A 14018-nucleotide genomic window follows, 5' to 3' on the forward strand; every position below is an offset into this window, starting at 1 on the left:
CCCACCCCGCCGCCCAGCAGCCGCCGGCACCCTCCCTCTCCCTACCCTCAGGCCCCTCCCTCTGCACCAACCTCCTGCCGCAACTTGCACGTCTGTTGCTGAGAATTCCCTGCGTGTTTTGTTATCTTCTCAAAGAACACCACTGCAAGGATTCTGCCTTCATTAATTTTGAAAAAGTGATTTGGGAGACGCATTGAGGGTGTGATTCCCCCACGAGGAATTCCAGACCAACTCTCAAGAGGGGGAGGAGAGAAACCCCTCTCCACTGGCTCCCAACTTCTAGCTCTTTCTCAAGCAAATATTTTTTTATTGACACGAACACTTCCTTATCAGTGACTCCTTCTTCTTCGACCTAGTGATTCCCTGAGGCTTCCTACGGAAAAATTCATTTATTCAGTGAAGAGGGGATTTTTAGTGCTTTAAGGGCTGTGTCTGTGCATATCAGGGGAGGAAGGGGGGTGAGGAACGGGGCAACACACTGGGTGAGTTGGCCCAGTGAGAGGGCCAGCCAGAAGCCCAAACTTCACTTGCATACAGCCTATTTATGTAGTAAATCCTCACTTGTACTCCACAACTCAAAATAAAATAAGACATAAAAAAAGATGTGCCTTGAATTCTAGTTGTAACAATGCCACATGCTACTTTCTTCCATCCTCATCCTCCACTCATAGTCTTTCAATGTTTGAGCTCCTTAAAACTCCAATTCGGACCCTCCTTGGACCCTCCCCTGCACCCTCCCAGGAGTCTTGTCCAAGCCCACAGCCTCAGCTTCCATCTATTCTACAAAGACCCTTAAGCTTCCATTTCCAAGCCAGACCTCTTCTCTGAGCGTCAAACACCAAACTTTAGCATAGTGCCCACATTAGGGTGTCCCAAAGGCACCTCAACATATTTGAGATGAGCCATATGTCTCCCACCCGCCTCCAGCCCCTGCATGCTCCTGAACCTGACCTCACTTCTGGTGTGAGCACGTCAAGCTCCCAGGCATGGCCAAGAGAAAGCCAACTGCCAGGGTCATGGTCAGAGCTCGGGCTTGAAGCCTGGGATGTCCACACACACGCCTGGGAGGCTGCTCTTAGGGTAAGGCTGAGCTGCAGGAAGAAAGAGAGAGGCAGGCCAGGGAACCAGGAGCTGGGAGTCCTCAGTCCTCATCTAATGATGGGAGTTTACTTGTCAAAGTCAGAGGACAGAGCACATTTTAATTAACACTTTGTTAGCTTGTTGTAGAACCTTCAATAATTTAGGTATGTGGCATGTGGGCCCCAATTTGTAACCTTCCTGGGGTCCCAAAAGTGCCAGCATAGGTGTGGCCGCCTAGCCTCGAAGCTCTTCCCTCCTGAGTCTCTCTGCAACTGACTCCATGCCCTTTCTCCCCAGCACCTAGGCCTCAGTCACTGTCACTTTCCATCTCGTCATAACAGTGGCCTCTCCATCCCTGTTCCAGTTCATCCTTCACCTGCCACAGAATGTTGGGAAAACACACATCTAACCTCACTTTTTTTAGGATGGGAACAGGCCTGGCCTCCCCAGCTTCAAACTTTAGTGTCCTATACTCAGGGTCTTCCAACCACTCTTCCCTAACCCGGGCTCCTTCCATTTCCTCTGACTCAGCCCTGCAGGGCCTTTGCACAAGCTGTCATGTCTGTCTGGAAAGTTCTCCTCCCTGCACCACTCACGGAGACATGGTCTACTCCACTCAGCCTGTCTCATGCCCCAGACTCAGTCAGATTCCCCTGTTACAAGCTAGAAGTATGTAGCTTGGCGGGCTGGGGGCAAGGAGTCACTGTGTTTACTGGGGGATTGCTTGATTAATTCTTGACTCCTCCACTCTGGGCTCTGTGGGGCAGGGCAGTCTCTGCCCCTCTCCCACAGATGCTGTGCAATCCACCCCTGCCCACAACTCCCAGACAGCCTCTGCCAACCCTGACTCTCTCTGTCCTGGCCACCCTGACCCTCTTTATGTTCTCAGACAGTCTAAGTGCCCTCCCTCCTCAGATCTTCATCACTTAAAGCTCCCTCTTCCTGTTCCATGTCACCTCCTCCCAGATGCCTTCCTGGGTGACCCATCAAAGACAATGCTGATTCCGTTCCACTAGATGCCACCCGCCTGGGAGCCACTCAGGAGATCAGGGGAGTTTCTTTTTTTCTTTTTTGAGTGGGAGTCTCTGTTGCCCAGGCTAAAGAGCAGTGGCATGATCACAGCTCACCTCGACTACCTTCTGGGTTCACGTGATCCTTCCGCCTCAGCCTTCCAAGTAGCTGGAACTACAGGCACACACCACCACACCTGGCTAATTTTTTTATTTATTGTATAGACGAGGTCTCTCCAAGTTGCCCAGGCTGATCTCGAACCTATGGGTTCAGGCCATCCTCTTGTTTCGGCATCCCAAAGTGCTAGGATTAGAGGCATGAGCCACCGTGCCCTGCCACATTGGGGGTTTCTTGTCTTTGCTGACAATCTAAAATGTTTGGTGCATATTTGGGTTACTCAAGGGTGAGCCCTGCTTGGATTGCCTCCAGAGCACCTCCACATGGTACTTCCTGGGAGGTACAGCAACTGCTCAAAAAATCAGAGGTTCCCAAACTTTCTTTTTACGGGACACGCTTAGTACCTCAGTAATGTTTTTATGGCATCCCTGAGCCAAAGAAATGTCCAACTATTTATTTATTAAGTAATTCGGAACCAATTATTTAAAAAATATTTATAGGTCTGGTTTGGTGGCTCCTGCCTGTAATCCCCACATTTTGGGAGGCTGAGGTGGGAAGATTGCCTGAGGCCAGGAGTTCAAGACCAGCCTGGGCAACATAGTGAGACCTCATCTCTACAAAAATAAAAAAATTAGCTAAGCATGGTGGCACACACTTTTCATCCCAGCTACTCAGGAGGCTGAGGTAGAAGGATCACGTGAACACAGAAGGTAGTGAAGGTGAGCTGTGATTGTGCCACTGCCCTCCGTCCTGGGCAACAGTGAGACTCTGACCAAAAAAAAAAAAAAAAAAGAGTTAGGATGCAAATATTTATTTTTTTGAGTTGGAGTCTCACTCTGTCGTCCAGGTTGGAGTGTAGTGGCATGCTCACGGCCACCACAGCCTCAACCTGCTGGGCTCAGGTGAGCCTTCTGCTTCAACCTTCCAAGTAGCTGGAACTACAGGCGTGTACCACCACACCCTGCTAATTTTTGATTTATTGTAGAGATGAGATCTTGCTGAGTTGCCCAGGCTGCTCTCGAACACCTGGGCTCAGGCAATCCTCTCACCTAGGCCTCCCAAAGTGCTGGAGTTATAGGGGTGAGCGTCTGGCCTGGATTCAAATATTTTTAAAATATTTATGCAAAAATTAGGCACATGGCATCTAGGCCCCAATTTGTACCCTTCCTAGGGCCCCAGAAGTGCCAGCACAGAAGTGGCCACCTAGCTTCACAACTCTTTTTTCAAAAAGTTAAACATAACCTTACCTTATGCTCTAGCAATTTCGCTCTTAGGTATATACCTAAAGGAATTGAAAACATGTATTCAAACAAAAATGTGTACAATAATGTTCATAGCAGCACTATTCACAATAGTAAAAGGTAGAAACAACCCCAATGTCCAACAAAGGATGAATGGATGAAAAAAATGTGGTCCATCCATACAAATGGAATATTATTCAATCACTAGAGGAAAGAAGGAGATACATGCTTTAACATGGGTGAACCCTAAAAACGTGTGAGGTGAAAGAAGCCAGATTCATAAGACCACATATTTTATGTTGATTTACATGAAATATTCAAAATAGGCAAGTCCACAGGATCAGAAAGTAGATTGATAATTGCCAGGGTCTGAGGGACAGAGGGAAGGGGAGGTACTGCTTAATGGGTATTGAGTTTCCTTTAGGGGTAATGACAATGTTATGGAATTAGATAGTGGTGGTGGTTGAACATCATTGTGAATGTGCTGCACTAAATGAATTGTATGTTTTTTAATTTTTATTTTAATAAAAAAATGTTTGTGTGTGATTTGGAGGTCTCACTTTGTTGCCCAGGCTGGAGTGCAATAACATGATCACAGCTCACTGTAACTTTGGCCTTCTGAACTCAGACGATCCTTCTTCCTCAGCCTCCTGAGTAGCTGGGACTATGGCCATGCACCACTACGCCCAGCTGATTTTTTTTTTTGTAGAGAAGAGGTCTCTTTATGTTGCAGTCTGGTCTTGAACTCCTAGACTCAAACGATCCTTCCACCTCAGCCACCCAAAGGGCTGGGATTACAGGCATGAGCCACCGAGCCTAACCAAATTATACATTTTTAAAAAAATTTGTGTATTTGTTTTTATTTTAGAAATGGGGGTCTTGTTATGTTGTCCCAACTGGCCACAAACTCCTGTCTCAGCTTCCCAAATAGCTGTCTTTACAGGTGCATACCACTCCATCAGGTTGAATTGTAAATTTTGAAATGATTTGTTTTGTGTCATGTGAATTTCACCTCAATTTTTTAAAATTTTACATCCTAACAACTTAGTATCTTTAAAAAAAAAAAAAAAGAGAGAGGCCGGGCTAGGTGACTCAGCCTGTAATTTCAGCACTTTGGGAGGCCAAGACAAGTGGATTGCCTGAGTCCGCAGGTTCGAGATTGGCCTCGGACAACTTGGTGAGACCTCATCTCTACAATAAATCAAAAATTAGTCAGGTGTGGTAGTGCATGCCTGTAGTTCCAGCTATTTGGAAGGCTGAGGTAGAAGGATCACCAGAGCCCAGTAGGTTGATGCTGGGGTGGCGGTGAGTGTGCCACTGCACTCCAGCCTGGGTGACGGAGTAAGACTCCAATGCAAAAAATAAAAAAAAGATACACATAACTTAAAAGAAAAAATATTTTTATTTCTTTCTTAATGACAGCTACATACTTATGGGATGGTTGCACCTGGTGGGCACTGCACCACTTCTCAAACCTGGGAATCAGTTTGTACCTGTCACTCTCATTTCCTGTCCTCTGCAGATTTTCACTTACTGCTTTTTATCACAGCAACCTCCCAGAGCCCAGCTTTGCAAAGATACAGCATCGTCAATAGGAATGTGGTGCAATCTAATGTTGACAGCATAAGTTACCTGGAGTTAGTGGTTCATATGGTTTCTCACAGACCTAGCTAGTTTCCTCTAAAATTTAAAATATCCTGCTACACTGCCCCATGTAAGTTATCTGGGCTGCTCCAGGGTGCCAATGGAAATTGTGAGCACAAGTGTATGCTGAGGTAAATTAATTATAAAGTTAACATTTACACCCATCCTAAAGATGTCCATCCATTATTTCTTCTTTCTGTCTCTTTGTCATTAGCCTTTCCTTCCAAATAATCTTATAAATATCAAGCCAACTTCTTCCCCAAACACCCACTCTGGAAAGAATATTTCACACTCTTGAGAATTTCTTTGCACTCTCTGACACCCACTCTGAACATAAGGGGATGGGAGTTTGACACATGCTGGCTAGTTTATGTCACCAGACTCTTAGAGCCCATGGAATGAAACGAGCTGAAGTTTCTTTAACCAGGACACAAGCAAAACGTGCCTGGTTGTGTGGCTCTGGAGATGGAAGAAAGGCACAAGATGATCTCCAGTTCCCATCCTTGAGAAGGTTCCAGAATGTGATGGGAAACAGAGAGCCCTGAAATTCTCTGTTCAAACCTTGATGGATTCACTCCAGTATACCTTATGATGACAACACATACTGAGGAGAAAGGAAACACAACAATCTTGAACATCAGTTTTAATTATTTTGAGAGACAGATGGTGGCCAGAAGGAGAATGGTGGGTGTTTCCTGAACTGGCAAACTGCAGGATCACCGCCCAGGTCGACCTGCGTGTGTTCATTGATGTAAAAGAAATTAGCCCCTTTCCTGTTTGCCTTGAGAATACTCAGCACCTGTGGCTGCAGCATTATTCACCTGAGATAACTCACAGATGATAGTCCTAACCTTACTCCCAAAGTTTGTCACATAATATCTTGCTTTTATTATTATTTTTGCATCACTGTAGTGTAGCAATAGTCTTTGGGAACAAATAACATCATCTATTTATAGCATTCTGGTTTTTTTTGTTGTTGTTGTTGTTTTTGAGTAGGTATCTCACTCTGTCGCCCAGACTGGAGTGCAGTGGCATGCCCACGGTCACCACAGCCTCAGCCTGCTGGGCTGAAATGATCCTTCCATCTCAGCCTTCCAAGTAGCTGGAACTAAGGCATGCACTACCACGCCCGGCTTATTTTTTTATTTATTGTAGAGATGAGGTCTCAACAAGTTGCCCGGGCTGGTCTCGAACCCCTGGGCTCAGGCAGCCCTCTCACCTCGGCCTCCCAAAGTACTGGGATTACAGGCTGAGCCACTGTACCCAGCCAGCATTCTGTTTTTAGTAGTGGTATTTTCATTTACAAAACACAGTAATTATCTTCTTTTGGGAGGTAGGGCAATTCTTGTTAGGATTAGAGACAAGTTCTGTTTAGAAATAACTCCAAGAACAGTTTTTATATTTTATTTTCACATGGAAAGCCAGTCAGATTTGTTTCAGCACAAAGAGCATGTTTATGTAAAATTAAATGAACACAGCAGTGAGCTTCACTTTTTTTTTTCTAAACAGGAAATGGATTAAGTTTAGGGGCAGGGTAGTAAATGAATGCCTGGGTGTTTGAACATAATCCAGGGCAGGTGGGGCTTGGAGGGAGCTTTAATTCTCACACCTCACATGCGTCCTGAAAAGCCGTTTTCCTGTCCAAGCTGGGCATGGCCTTGAGCTTGTAGCTGAAGCCAGGTAAAGTTGTCCGGTCTGGGTTACCAAGATCGGGATCAGATCTTGCATTATCAACAGTGGTCTTAACAGCAGAGCAGAGGCAGGATCCAACTTCTGTATATCTAGGGGTAAGGCTGGGAGCAAGGTTGGAAATACGGCTTGGTGGTTTCTTGTAGCAGCTGGATGATTGCCCGAAAGCAGAGCTGACTTCAAAGAGCAGGCCAGCAGAGCCCGGCTACAGAGTGACCCAGGGAGTCAGGAAGTGACCTGCAAACCCTGGTGTATTTTTGCAGGGAAGGCCTGACCAGTTCAGGTGCCCACTGGGAACAATTGGCTTGCCCTCTCAGGATGCTCATGGCTGGGGAGGGGTTAGCAAGCTCCCTGAGTTCTAGATGATGAACCAGGCAGACTGTAGGACAGAGCTTAGTAGCCGGGCCTACACTTTGGGGTCCAAACCTTTCCTAGGCAGCAGGGCAGAGGGAGGGGGAGAGAGGCAGAGTCTGGGGCCAAGGCCAGTTGCTAATGGGCAGTGCTGGGGGCAGTCCAATCCCATGGGCTCATTCTTGGGCCCCAGCGAGAGCATGCAGCTCAAAAAAAGTGGGAAAATGGCCCAGATATTTCCCTAACTCCTCATGGGTAGCACTGAACACTCAGGCAAGGGTCCTCTAAGACTCTGAGTTTCCTATTCAGTTGCTGTCATGAGGGTCTTGAAAACCCAACAAGCAGACAAGCCTGTGGGGATCAGAAGTCAGGGAAAAGGAAAATGGTGGTTCAAGCGGACAGCAAAAGAGCCTGAGACACCCTTGGGTCCCCAGCAGTGGCTGAAGAGGAACTTAGGGGTTGGATCACCCACAGGACCTGGTGAGACCCACTATTGCAGGCTGAATTGGGTCTCCTCAAAAAAACATGTTAAAATCCTGATAAAATCCTAGGACTTCAGGATATGACCTTATTTGAAAACAGGGCCTCTGATGAGGCTTGCTTAGGTGACATCCGAGAAAGTGAGGTAACCTTTGAAGTTACTCGGCCAATGGGCAACCAGGGGAGAAACTGGCACTTTAGGGCACAAATATGATGGCTGTGACTGCCCTGGTGTGCCTGCTCACCAAGGAGCATTCATTCTTGCATGAATGAGATTAAAAGAGCTGCTTCACCCCCCCATCTCTGAGTCTCCATGTCGTGCTTTGCTGACAAAACTGAGTGGGTCGATTCTGTCTCCCACAGTCACTAGGGTGACCCTTAATCCAGGGTGACTGGTGACCCTGTAGAAAGGGGAAATTTGGACGCAAATACAAACCCGCATGAAGGAAGAGAATGTGGAGACATGGGGATGACAACAAGTAGCTGGAGAGTTGTAGCTATGGGCCAAGAAACACAAGAACGGCTGGGAGACACCAGGAAGGATCCTCTCATAAAGCAGTCAGGGAGAATTTCGCCCTGCTGACACCTTGACTTTGGACTTCTGGTGTCCAGAACAATGAGAGAATAAACTTCTATTGAAGATATTCAGTGTGTAGCACTTTGTTACAGCGACCACAAGAAGCTGATACAAGAATACACCTACCTAGATCAATGTTCTTGTCTCAGTTCTAAAGGTCTTTATTTTACTGAAAAGCAAGAAACATTGAATTCCTGTGTTTACTTGGGGCCGACTAACTGTGACTGGTCTCTAAGCTCATGAGAAGATCTGTGGTGGTTAATTTGATGTCAACTTGACTTGGCTACAAGAGTACCTAGTTATACATTACTCTGGGTATTTCTGTAAGGATACTTTTGGATGAGATTGACACTGAAATCAATAGACTGGTTAAAGCAGTGTGGTTGGATCTTACCTAATCAGCTGATGGCCTGAATAGAACAAAAAGAGTGACCCTCACCCAAGTAAGATAGAATCCCTCCTGGCTAATAGCCTTTGAACTCAGACATTGACTTTCTCCCTGCCTTGGGACTCACACCGAAATATTGACTCTTCCTGGATCTCGAGCCTGCTGGCCTTGGGACTACAACCACATGTTGGTTCTCCTGGTGCCCAGCCTGCTGGTTGCCCTGTAGCTCTTGACACTTGTCAGCCTCCATAATCACAGGAGTCAGTTATATATATGGGGGGGTACCCAAAATATTGGAATTTATTTATTTAAAAATTGTGTATTTATTCTTGTATGTTTACACTTCCAAGAACTCTCCATTTGATACACCTATCGAGACACTTTTTCCACTGCTCAAAACAATTTTTGAACTCATAAATTTGGATGCCTTTTAGTGCTTCTGCCAGATTTTCTTTCACCTCTTCCACATTGGCAAAACGTTTCCCTTTGAGGACTTTTTTCATCCTGGGAAACAAAAAACAGTCACTTGAGGCAAGATCCAGGGAATAGGGAGGGTGGGACACTGAGTGTCATGCTGTTTTTGGTCAAAACCTGCTGAACACTCAGTGTGATGTGGGCAAGTACGCACATAATCACCCATCATGAAATGGGCAAACATGTTGAAAGAATCTCCCCCCAAAAATTCACTGAAGCCAAACGCAGCCTCTTACAACATTAGCTGGTATACTGATGCCGATGGATTCCTAGAACACTTACGTAGAAAGACAAGCCTGCACTACAAGGGGCCCACCCTTCAAAAGGTAATTCCATTTTTGGGGGGTCCCCCCCAAAATACACACACATACAGCGCCTATTGGTTCATTTTTATGCAGAACTGTACCAAATACAATGTCTTAAAAGTGTCCTGTTTCATTTTAACCCTGTTTTCTAGAACCAGGTCAGTCTTCTTATTGGCAAGACAGGTAGACGCACATTTTTGTAGATTAAAAAAAGTTTTTGGCTGGGTTCAGTGGCTCAGCGTGCAATCCCAGCACTGAGGGAGGCCGAGGCAAGTGGATTGCCTGAGACCGCGGGTTCCAGACCAGCATAGGCAACTTGGCGAGATCTCCTCTCTACAATAAATAAAAAATTAACCGGGCGTCGTAGCGTGTGCCTGTAGTTCCAGCTAGGCTGAGGTGGGAGGATCGCCGGAGCCCAGGGGGTCGATGCTGGGGTGGCCATGAGCGTGCCACTGCATTTCAGCCTGGACAACAAAGTGAGACTCTACCTTAAAAAAAATTTTTTTTTTCTAAGCCACAGCTGTGAAGCCTGACGCTCCTGTCCAAAGTCAGTAAAATGCATTGTCAAGATTGAGACTTCACCTGTCTAGACAGGTCCTCTGACAAAAAGACAAGAATCCAGAAATCAGGTGCTCTCTTTCTGAAGCCGAACCCGGTGGCATGACAGTGGTCATCTGAGGGTTGGGAGCTAGCCTCCCCCTCTGCTCTGGAGCCTTTTCTGTCCCTCCCTCCCGCCCGCCCCGTGGCCTCTCCCCAGAGTCCAGGCTGCCTCCTCTCCCCACCTGCCATAAGTCACTTCCTACCAGTGTGGTCTTTCCTATATCTACTCCAGATCGGATATCACTAGCCAAGACTTCTCTTCTCCAGTCATCTATGTGGAAAAGAACTCACCCGCACAGTTTTACCAAATTGTCCAGGGAGCCTTTCCATGGGGTTCCACCTGCCATCTGTGGGCCATGTTGGGAACTGCAGCCAGTGAGGCTTCGGATTTTGGGAGGCTGAGGCAGGAGGATTGCTTGAGCTCTGGAATTCGAGACCAGCTTAGGCAACATAGTAAGACCTCATCTTTACAAAAAAAATCTAATTAGAGTGCCTGTTGTCTAAGCTACTCTGAAGGCTGAGGCCAAAGTCACGCCTGAACCTAGAAGGTCAAGGCTGTGGTGAGGCATAATCGTGACCCGCACTCCAGCCTTGGCAACAGAGTGAGACTTTGACAAACAAACAAACTAAAAGCAATCCCTAAATAACAAAAATAAAATAAAACAAATGAACTAACTGTGTATTCATTTGGTGTCATGACCAACCAGAGAGGGCTGTTCCAATTGACATTTTTTTTTTGAGTTGGAGTCTTACTCTATCGCCCAGGCTAGAGTGCAGTGGCATGCTCATGGCCACTGCAGGCTCAACCTGCTGGGCTTAGGCAATCTTTCTGCCTCAGTCTTTCAAGTAGCTGGAACTACAGACGTGCTCCACCATGCCCGACTAATTTTTGTGATTTATTGTAGAGATGAGATCTTGCCAAGTTTCTCAGGCTGGTCTCGAACCGCTGGGCTCAGGCAATCTCTCACCTCAGCCTCCCAAAGTGCTGGGTTTACTGACTGAGCCACTGTGCCCAGCTCCAATTGATTTTAAAGCATAGGAATTTGAAAGTCACCACTAGTAGAACTACTCTAAGGACAAAAATATCGAATGAGAGGAAGGAAAGAAGGTGGAAGGAGGGAAGGGGGAGGAGGAGAGAGAGAGAGAAAGAAAGAAAGAGAAAGAAAAAGATCAGGCACAGTGGTTCACTAGCACCTTGGGATATCCAGGCAGGAGGACTACTTGAGCCCAGAAGTTCAAGACTAGCCTGGGCAACATAGGGAGACCTCGTCCCTACTCCCACCCACCCCCCCAAAAAAAAGGAAGGAAAAGGAAAAGAGAGAGAGAGAGACCTTAAACCTTTTTCTATAATTGTGCTATGAGTGGTGTGTTGGTGCTATTACCCTGACTGCCTTGTGTGTATTGAAGGATAAAGTAAATGTGATACTTTTGCTATCATTACCTGTGTCATGGAGAATGGGGATTTGGGGCATGAAAGAATAAAAAGTTAAGGAGCTTGAATTTAAAAGGAAACTATCAGCCCAGAATTATCAGTAAAATCAATAAAATTCGTTCATGCAAACCTGCTCTAAGTGAGTCTCTTTATATATCACAATGTCAATACACATTTTGGGAAGTTGTTTGTCCAGTCACATTCTCTCTTCCTTCTCTATGCTGTGTGCCAGCTAACTTTATATAAATGGGAAGCTGCCATTTCTACCCAAGTGAGCTGCACAATGCTTACTACTCTTTAGGAGACAGCAATTCTGAGAATGAAAGGTGAAATGTGTTATTCAAAGTTTACTTACAGTTTTTGTTTTGCTTTGTTTTGTTTTTTTGAGTCAGGGTCTCACTCTGTCATCCAGGCTGGAGTGCAGTGGCACGATCATAGCTCACTGCAGCCTCAACCTCCTGGGTTCAGGCAATACCCCCTTAGTCTCCCAGGTAGCTGGGACTACAGCTGTACACCACTAAACCCAGCTAATTTATTTATTTTTCTGTAGAGATGAGGTCTCGCTATGTTGCTCTGGCTGGTTTCAAACTCCTGGGCTCAGGCAATCCTCCTGCTTCGGCCTCCTGAAGTGCTGGGAGTATCGGTGTGAGCCCCCACTCTTGGCCTACTTACAGTTTTTTTAAATGCTTATTCTCCCCACCCCCCAAGCTGATCAGTTACTTCTATTCATAAGTGATGGAGAGATTATCATGATTTTAAAATATTTTTACTGTTAATTTTAGAGGTCAGCAGAACATACTTTTCTATAATGAGGAGTTGTCTTAAAAGGGTACAAAATTGCAGTTACCCAGGATGAATGAGTCTAAGATCTAGTGCACAGTATAAGGTCTATAGTTAAGAAGACTGTACAGTGGAAATTGACTGAGAGAGTGGATTTCAGATGCTACCAACATACACATAAAAGGTACCTGCAGGGAATGGGTATTGTTAATTTGCTTGGCTGTAGTAATCATTTTACTATAAATATATACACCAAAGCATCATGTTGTACAATATATTCTGTTTTTATTTAAAAAGTAATAAAAACACATTGCTGATACCAAAAAAGAAAAGGGCTGGGCGCAATAGCTCAGCCTGTAATTCCAGCACTTTGGGAGGCCGAGGCGAGAGGACTGCCTGAACCTGGGGGTTCAAGACCAGCCTGGGCAAATTGGTGAGAGCTCATCTCTACAACAAATCACAAAAACTAGCTGGGCATGGTGGTGTGTGCCTGCAGTTCCAGCTATTTGGAAGGCTGAGGCAGAAGGATCGCCTGAGCCCAGCAGGTCAAGGCTATGGTGGCCAAGAGCGTACCACTGAACTCCAGCCAGGGCGACAAAGAGTGAAACTCCAACTCAAAAAAAAAAAAAAAAGAATAGAAATGATCACACAAATGATTAAACACACCATGTTTGGGAAAAAAATAAATAAAATTATGAAACAACAGTAAGTCCTAGTTATATAAGCAACTACAATAAGTTATACAATTAGTTCTTTAAAAGTCCTGATTTCCATGCTTTCAGCAACTATATGTGTTCTGCCTTGTGATCTGAAGTTCTGGGAGATGTGTGTGGTGACATCACACCCATCTGTCCTAGCAGAGGCATCACTGGACGTCCCCATGTGCTGCAGGGAGTACAGATGAAAGGGACCTTAATTAATGTAATCTTTAAAGTATATTCAGACACACTTCTGCTTTATGACTACTCCTATTATTTGTAATGTAAAGCTTAAGCAAAGGATGGCATTATTTAAATGCTTGTTTTTAATTTATTGAAAGAAAAGCCAATATTTATTATAAAGACTATGACTCAAGTATGAAGCCCATTTAGTGGGAAGCAGGGGAAGATCAAAAGTATAACTGAAGAACACAGGAAAATTTTTATCAATTTTTATAGAACTTTAACCTTAGGCAGACTTCCCTCCCAAGTCTGGAGCAGTTTCCTTCATAATGTGCACGCACGTGTGTGCATGTGTATACACGTGATCTGCTTCACGTGTCCATTGCATGTGTGCTTGTCTGCATATGTGCATGTGTGTGTGTGTGCATATGAGAGTGAACCTGAGAAGCTCTATACTCAGCCACATCAAGGCCTTCAGAACATTCCAACTTGTCTCTTAGCTCCCAGAACACTGTCAGTCAGGTGTGTTCCCCACACAGAAGACCAGGAAATTCTATAGACTGGCATTTGGGAGTCCTTGGGGCCAGTGAATTGGGAAGCTTCGAGGGCCACAAGCCCTATCCATAACCCAAGAACCTTCAGGATGGCCAGAGATTTGAGGAAAGCCTATAACATGAGAGACCAAACGCAAACAGAAAGGGAGGTATAGAAGAAACAGGCTGTCAGAGAGTGGTGGGTGGCGGTTGGCGGTTGGCAGAGAGGGCTTAAAACAAAAGACCTTTCTGTATCCTCAGAGGAATAAGATGTTTCACCTATGAAACTAGAACAGAATGAGTAGGGAAAAGAAGGACTGGAGAACCAGAAAAAAACTCAGAAATTAAAATGTGATGGCCAAAACTAAAAATTAAAAAAGCCAAAGTGCGCCGTGGTCCCAGCTACTCAAGAGGCTGAGATAGGAGGATCATTTG

Source organism: Carlito syrichta, unplaced genomic scaffold, assembly GCF_000164805.1.
Source record: "Carlito syrichta isolate Samal-C Ts95f unplaced genomic scaffold, Tarsius_syrichta-2.0.1 Scaffold303237, whole genome shotgun sequence".
NCBI lineage: Eukaryota > Metazoa > Chordata > Mammalia > Primates > Tarsiidae > Carlito > Carlito syrichta.